This window comes from Rhinoderma darwinii, chromosome 2, assembly GCF_050947455.1.
Source record: "Rhinoderma darwinii isolate aRhiDar2 chromosome 2, aRhiDar2.hap1, whole genome shotgun sequence".
Lineage (NCBI taxonomy): Eukaryota > Metazoa > Chordata > Amphibia > Anura > Rhinodermatidae > Rhinoderma > Rhinoderma darwinii.
This window is the reverse complement of record NC_134688.1, coordinates 245,602,924-245,611,483: the sequence shown is the minus strand read 5'-3', so window position 1 is coordinate 245,611,483 and position 8,560 is coordinate 245,602,924.

Genomic DNA, 8,560 nt, shown 5'->3' with positions numbered 1-8,560 from the left:
CCACTATCCTCCTAGGCTATAAAGGACTGATTACAAAGGGTGGTCATTTGTTAGAAGTGACTGGTCTCAAACTTCAGCGAAGAAAACATCCAGAGCCTGGGAGGAGACAGGGCAAAATGTTATATGTTATTCTAGGTATTCTATGGGGGTCCAAGGTGTGTCAACCAAAGGTATGGGATCCCTGGGACACAGGGTCAGAGTATGATTCCTTAAAGACTTAGCTTAAAGAGTTAAATATTTTAATTTCACTGAAGGTAAGATTGCAACATATGAAATAGATTTCCGCGCTGTGTTATAGATCAATGCAAGGCTAGAAACATAGCTTACAAACTAGCGCATATTCAGATAAATACATTTGTACTATCTATGTAAATACCCTAATAAAAAGGATAAGGGACTATATGATATAGGAATTGATGTTTCAGGTACTGGCCTATAGGGCATTTCTTGCAACTGAAAGTTTTTTAGCTCCAAAGATAGACTGACCCTTTAAAGTTTATCTGGCCAACTTCACTTATGAAGATAAATTTACATTAGAAACAGGTTACAGTGATAAACATGAATGGTTAGCCTGGATGAGATACACTGCAATCCAAAATAATAGAACTAACTGTATCGCTTGTGCAAAAGCCAGACCACATCCGGCTACTATATCTTTCAGATAAGGAGAACCCACAATGTCTGCAATGCATGTTATCTTTATATAATGCATCATATAATCCAGGTGATAAATTATGAAAGACATTCTCTTTATTGTACCCACCTGTGGGGAGAGATGAAATCCCTCCCTTAGTAGTGGCTTACCCAGGCAACTACACCTGCTTTCTGAGGAATGGGCAAGGTAAGAAAGTAGGGAACCTCGCTGAACAATTTTGTGACCGATAATGGTAATTACTCCTCTAATTGGTTTACCAACCAGACAAGGGCAAGGACTGATCTCTGGTGGCTATGGGGAGGCTACTGGCCAAGTGGCAGGGAAGCTGTGCTCTGGTTCAGCTTCTGATGCCATTCCACTTGTTTTTAGCACCTGAGTTTCAGAGAAGGAGTAAATGCCCTGGAGACTATCTGAATCGCTATAAGCAGTCTATCCATGGAGGTTCCTTTGACCATAGAATATACATAGAAAATAGGAGTACCCCGAAGGGGGCCAAATGAGTTTAAGGCCCAAAATCAGATTGCATCAGGCTGCGAGTCTGTACTTTTCTGGTGGTCTACGATAAATAAGAATGTCGACTGGATTAATTATATTTATTACAATCAACAGAGATTTGTTAATTTTACCAGAGATGCAATAAAGGGCATTGCAGATCAGTTGGGACCTACATCTTTAATGACATGGCAAAATAGAATAACCCTGGATGTTACTAGCAGGAAAAGGGGGTGTCTGCAAAATGTCTGTTGTACTTTTATTCCCAATAATACAGCTCCTGATGACAGTATTACCAAGGCAATGGAAGAACTCAATTCCCTGTCCGAAGAGCTTGCAGGAAAACTCCAGAATAAATGACATCTTCACCTCATGGATTGAGGGATAGTTTGGAAAATGGACTGGCCTGGTAACATCTGTACTCATGACCATTGCTGTTGTTGCCAGTATATTGACTGTTTGTCGATGCGACACTCTGCATAAGAGGATTGATCCAAAGATTAATTGAGACCTCAGTAACAAAGACAATGTGCCAAGAGATTCAAAAGAAGAGAACCTGTCCTGGATAATCTTACAGAACATGTCTACATAAATTTATAAGAGGAGGGAATGTTAGAAAAGTCTTATTTTAAATTTATTGTTACTTTATGTAATAGATATTAAATGTGCATACAGGGTTCTCAGAAAATGCTTTAGCTAACAAAAGGTTAAATATGTTATATTCTTAAGTGTGTAAGTCGGTTGGATTTCTTAATAAAGATTGCAATCTCCAGAGGAAGTCCAACTGACCTAATCTCATTTTGAGGTATAAGACATTTCATATGACAGGAAAGCCACAAACGGTTTTCAGTTGGTATATGTGTATATAAACCTATGCTTATGTAATGAAGGCAGACAACTGCTGATTTCGACTTGTCTCCTCATCGATGAGAATAAAACTCTTATTGGGATGAAAACTTGAACCATTATTGATAAGTATGGAAAATTCTTCTAACACCTACTCACCTTCCCCATTAATGGCCATACCTTTTCCCAAACCCCTTGTCCCTCTAATAAGACTCAGACACTTGGGTTGGATAAATTTGGCCACAGCAGCCATTTTATTTACAAACAAACATCAAGAACAACAATTTACAAATAATAATAACAATGGAAGGGGAGTCCTTGGAGCTACAAAAGTCTGTCACGAAACAGCCCACCTGCATAGTATTTTACTCCCAGCCGTCACCCTACTGGCTCAGGGGCACCGTTATACCTGCAGTTGGCTGACCTCAACCGCAACCACTCCCCGGGACACCACCCAGCGGGAGCCCAAATTGACCACTCCTCGGGACACCACCCAGCAGGAGCCCAAATTGACCAGACTACCAACCATAATAAATTGGGGAGGGACCATACCCCCTATGAATCCCCCCCCCCACAGTAATTTACCACCAACTCCAAGGACCCCCAATCCGCCACACGAACATACTTAGACACCTTTAAGTATGCGAGCCCCCACCCAACGAGAGGGCCCTTTCGATACCTTCCTGCAGGCGCAGAGTCCACAGGTCAATCCCCACGGCCGTCAGGTGCACACCATCACCTAGCCAATAATTACCCTGGCCATCCTCGAAGTCATAATGACGCACGAAGACCCCCCCGTTTCTCACCACGAAACCCGAAACTGCCCGATTAACCTTAACCCTGGCTTTATTCAACCGCTGCACTGATCTAGCATGCCGCCAAACCTTCCGCGGGACAATCTCTGACCACACCACCTTAATACCCGGGAAAACGGACCATAACCTGAGTAGATCGTATTTTATATCCCTGATCAATTCCCGAAAAGGACGACTACCCAAATCGTTACCCCCGACATGTAACACCAAGACATCCGGGGCCCTGTCAATCAGCGCAAACCGATGCACGTCCGGCAACACCCGACTCCACAGCATCCCCCTACTCCCCAGCCACCGCACGACTACATCCTCCCGCCGAAAACCCAACTGCCGCCCGTCTGGACGAACATACGCCCGCTCCGCCCCCCAATGAACGTAGGAATGCCCGACGATCCACACCAATCGGCCCGCGTGTCCTGAAAAATAAAAGCACTGATTAACAAAACGAGTAAGGATGCAAGCGAAACCTGGAGGAGGAGAGAAAAAACGACGAGGGGAGCCGGAGGGAGTGTAGAGAAGGAGGGATTACGACTGGACTATCATATAAACTGAGGGCGCACATACAGCTGGAAGCGGCGGGAATCCCATCGACCTATCTGCTTTACCACTTCCTCACCCAACCCCCATGCCACCGCCTCCGTCGCTGCCCCAATCAGAAAAGAATGGGGGGAAAACAAAGCCTCCTCCAATCCCAACTGCCGCAGACACCTACGAAAAACCCACGTAAACTGATACCGGGACATAAAGGACCCATCCTCATGACACAACAACTGTCCCCTACGCACCGTTGAAACCTCTCTGAACCCCGCAAAGCAGGTGACCGGGCACATCCTGACCCCCTTGGCCACCCCCAACACCACTCTCTTACCCCGACCCCCTTGATCCGTCTTAGACCGCCGGATCCAGAATTCCACACTCCGATCCGTTACCAACACATCTTCCATTCTCAACCCCCCAGGTCTCCTTGTGCTTGGAGCCACCAGCTCCCCGACCCTCAGGGCCCCAAAAAATGCCCACGAGAATGCCAACCTATACAGGGTCACCTCGTAGCTGGAAAAACAAATGTCACACAACACCCCCCACAACTGTTCCAACATAAATGACACCGGGCGCCGCCGATCCGGCAACGTCCTCCCTCTCCTGTACCCCCTCAGGGCCTGGCCAACCAAAAAACTTTTTGTAACATCCGTGTACCCCCGGACTTTAAAACCAAAAGCCAGGGCTGCCACAAAACGATTTACCTTGGACACTGACCAGCCCGCGATAGAGACTTGCCCCAGAAAAACTAACAAAGCCACCACCCGATCATCATCCGTCACTACACCCTCCAGAACTGCCAACCAACTCTCCCACTCCCGCCACGCCGAATCATAAGCAGCCCAAGTACCCTGCGCAAGCGAAGCCTGAATCAAACCTCCTGCGGCTCATAACCCAGCCCCCACAACCATTCCGGGCAAGCGATCCCGTCCTCCTCCGCGTCCGGAGCCACCATCCTGAACCGCTCCCACTGCAAGCGAGAAAGAGAATCTGCGATGTCATTTTTGATCCCTGGCCCATGAACCGCCACAACCCAAGCGTTCAAAGACAAGCAACGTAAAACCAGGTCCTCAACAGCCGGACGACCGGGGGGGGGGGTGACGCTGACACGTTGTTAATAGCCCCCACCACGCCCAAGTTGTCACAATGGAACCGTACCTTGCTGTCCCGAAACCTCTCACTCCAAATTTCCACCGCCACTACTATGGGAAACAGTTCTAGGAATGCCAGGTTCTTCACCAAACCCAACTCCGCCCATTCCTCAGGCCACCGCGCCGCGCACCACTGACCCTTGCAGTAAGCCCCAAATCCCACGCCCCCCGCAGCATCTGTAAACAGCTCCCAATCCACGCTGTCAACCACCGGGGACATGATCAAGGACCTCCCATTATAACGATGCAAAAACTCAAACCAAACTGCCAAATCCGCCCTCAGCGCCTGTGTCAGACGAATGAAATGATGAGGGGCTGTCACCCCAGCCGTCGCTCCCGACAGCCGCCTGCTGAAAATCCGGCCCATGGGCATAATCCTGCAAGCAAAGTTAAGCTTACCCAATAATGACTGTAATGCACGTAAAGTGATCTTACGCAAATGCCTAGCCCGGTCCACCTCCGCCCGTAACGCTACCAATTTATCTTCCGGGAGCCGACACTCCATCCTCAAAGAATCAATGGTGATTCCTAAAAAGACCAGACAGGAGCTAGGTCCCTCCGTTTTGTCCTGGGCCAAAGGCACACCGAACCTCTTTGCCACCCACTCTATCGTGCTCAACAACGTAGCACAAACCGAAGACCCGCCCGGACCAACACACAGGAAATCATCCAAGTAATGTATGACCGATGAGACCCCCGCAACATCGCAAACCACCCACTCCAGGAAAGAACTAAAAGCCTCAAAATAGGCACAGGAAATAGAACACCCCATAGGGAGGCAGCGATCCACAAAATAAGCCCCGTCCCAATAACATCCTAACAGACGTATGCTCTCAGGATGCACAGGGAGGAGGCGAAAGGCCGACTCAATATCCGTTTTTGCCATTAATGCACCCACACCATAGCGGCGCACCCACGCAACTGCCGCATCAAATGACGTGTAAGCCACCGAGCAAAGTTCCGGAGAAATCCCATCATTAACCGATCGCCCCCTCGGGTAAGATAAATGATGTATGAGCCAAAACTTATTCGGCTCCTTCTTAGGCACCACCCCCAGCGGTGACACCACCAGCTCCGGTAAAGTGCAACTCTCAAACGGACCTGCCATGCGCCCCAACTCCACCTCCTTCCACAACTTATCCCTTACTACCCCTGGATACTGCAACGCTGAACACAAACTACGCAAGGTAAACGGCACCTTGTGAGAAGGGGCAGGGATACGGAAACCAACCCGAAAACCATCCAACAACAAACTTGCCCTGGACCTATCAGGGTACCTATTTAGAAAGGGCTCCATGTCTTCCCACCTCACCGGTGTTCGGCCCTTGACTAGCGCCCCCGGCCCCTCGTCCTTTTCCCTTCCGAAAACATTTAACCGTTCCGTGAGAGATCCCCCCGCAGGAGGAGCAGCTATGTTTGAACTTACAACCCGATCCGAACTTACACTGGCCCTCATTAAACTGCCAGCAGAACCCGGATTTTCCTCCTGCCACCCCTGCTCCCCCCCCAGAAGGCAATGAGGGGCCGGCCACCCCGGCCCCACCCCCTTGAAAGGACTGGCCAAAACGCACTGGAGCCATGACCCGCAACCATAACCCTATGTCTTTGTTATCCCACCTAATGTCAGGTCTCACTGCCTTCCGCTGCCGAAACTGCTCATCATAGCGCAGCCACGTCTGCCCGCTGTAAACTCGATGAGCCTCTCCGATAGCATCCATGTAACAGAAGAGGCCGGAACAATGTTCCGGCGTCTTCTGTCCAATTACGCTTGCCAAAATCGCAAACGCCTGCAACCAATTAACAAAAGTTTGGAGAATCAATCGATACCGACGTTTTTCCTCCTTCTCCTTCTTGCTTTCCAACCACTTGCCTTTATCTAAATTGAACTTCTCCAACGGCAACAATGAAAATATTTCCACATATTCATCCCTCCATATCTTTTCCCTTACTTCCGGTTTCAGATGCGCCCCCAATGGGCCCTCAAAACAAACATAGACCTCGCCCTTCGCCTTATCATCCAACCGCACCTCATCCACTGCCACATCCTTTTCTGTCTGCACCGACACTGCCACGCCCGATTCCCTAGACACCACCCCAGCTCCCCATAGCGTGCTATCCACCACTGCAGGCCCCGACGGCCCCACCTAAGCTGCAACCGGGGACGGGGAACCCATCGCCCCCCCTCCGCATCGCGCCAAAAGGTCACGCACACAACACAACAATTCCTGAATCTCACCCCCACCACCCGTACTTCCTGTAATCCCCCCGCTACACCCCGGCAACCCCGTAGGCGAAAGTGAACCCCCACCCCCTACCCCCGGGGACCGAAATACAGCAGGCAATGAAAAAGTAGGAGACAGCGACTCACCGGGCTGCGCAGGTGCTGTGTCCCCACAAGCCGGGGCGAAGGATCCATCCAGACGTCCCTCTTGGTCACCGAACTCACGGTCGTCCACTTCATCCTGCCCAGACGGGCCAGGACAAGCGCAGCACGCATGACATCCCCGACCTTCTGATGAAGCGCTCCGTAACTGCGCTGATGAACTGGGCCTCTCCGCCCGTCTGTTGGGGGGCTCGACCACCCCGCGGCCCGCAGGTAGCCGCCCTCCTGCCCGCCGTGTCACCACCGACCGTGGCACCCACCTGGAATTGGTTGCATCATCCTGGGTACAGGTGGGCCGCCCGACTGGAGCATCGCCAGCACGGCCCACCGCAAGTCCTGGGTCACGTCGTCTGGAGGCAGAGGGAGGTCCCAGCTGCACGGGCGCCTGCCCTACCACCTCCGCTGAGCCAGGCCGGCTTCCAGGATTCCTCTCAGACCGGCCCGTTCTGCTCACGGCAGCCGAGCGAGGGGCCCGGCCTGGAGGGTCCCTCGTGGGGCTCCTTACCCTGTGCCTGGCTCGCGGCATCACTTCCGGGCTCAACCTCTCCGGAGGCCTCGTGCGACGTGACCGCCGCCGAGGAGGAGAGGACGGCACCGCCCGCGCCCCAGATCCAAACACGGAGCTGGGTAAGTAGTGCATCCATTATAAAGTACTGGACAAACTTCCCTGTGCTGCTGCAAGCTTCCCTGTGCTGTTGCAAGCTTCCCTGTGCTGTTACTAAAGATGGCGACGCCTTCCCCTCTCCTACACTTAAAGGAACAGTGTCATCACAAATAATTTTTTTATATGTTAAAGATGTTAGTGCTTTAATAAAAACGTTTATTTTCATTTGTGTGTTTGTGTTTTACTGTTTCTTATTTTTACACTTTTTCTTCCCTATGGGGGCTGCCATTTTTTGTTCCATTTCTGTGTGTGTCGATTAACGACACACACAGACATGGAACACGGCAGCCACAGTCCCATAGGGACTGTGAACGGCTCCCGTCCCATTGACTGCCGTGTACGGCGTCTGTGTGGGAACTGCGCATGCGCCGCTCCCACACAGTCCTATTCGAAATTGGCGCCGTCCGGCGCCATTTTCCTGTGGACCGGAAGTCGCGGCCGGACTGTAATATTACTACTTCCGGTCGCGGCTTCCGGACTTGTGCACATGGAACAGCGGCAGCAAAGGGAGCGGACGGGCCGGAGGGAGCCGCGGCGGCAGGAGCAGGTAAGACATTTCAATGTATGTTAGTGTTTGTGTGTGTTTACTACTGTATGTAAACCTACTACACTGTGGGTTACCTCAAAAAATGGCGACACACAGTGTAGGAGGTTAAACCTTTCAAACCCCTCGTTTATCCCGGCACTAGCCAGGATAAAGGAGGGGGGGATGCTGAGAGCTCACTAGAGCGAGGGCTTTTAACCCAATGTTGCAATGCTGCAATTTTGGGAACAGCTCCATCTAGTGACCAAAAATGGGTAGTATTATAAATTAGAAATAATTTATAATATTACATGGACTCGTGCAAAAAAATAAAAAAAATTTGAACAATGTTTAATCACCCACACACTAAATGTTTAATTTTTAAAAAAAAAACATGTTTTTCTGGCAACACATTCCCTTTAAGTAAACTGACCTCGCCCCCCTCACATACGCCCCCTCCTAATCACACCCCTAACTCCTTAACTCCTTCCCTT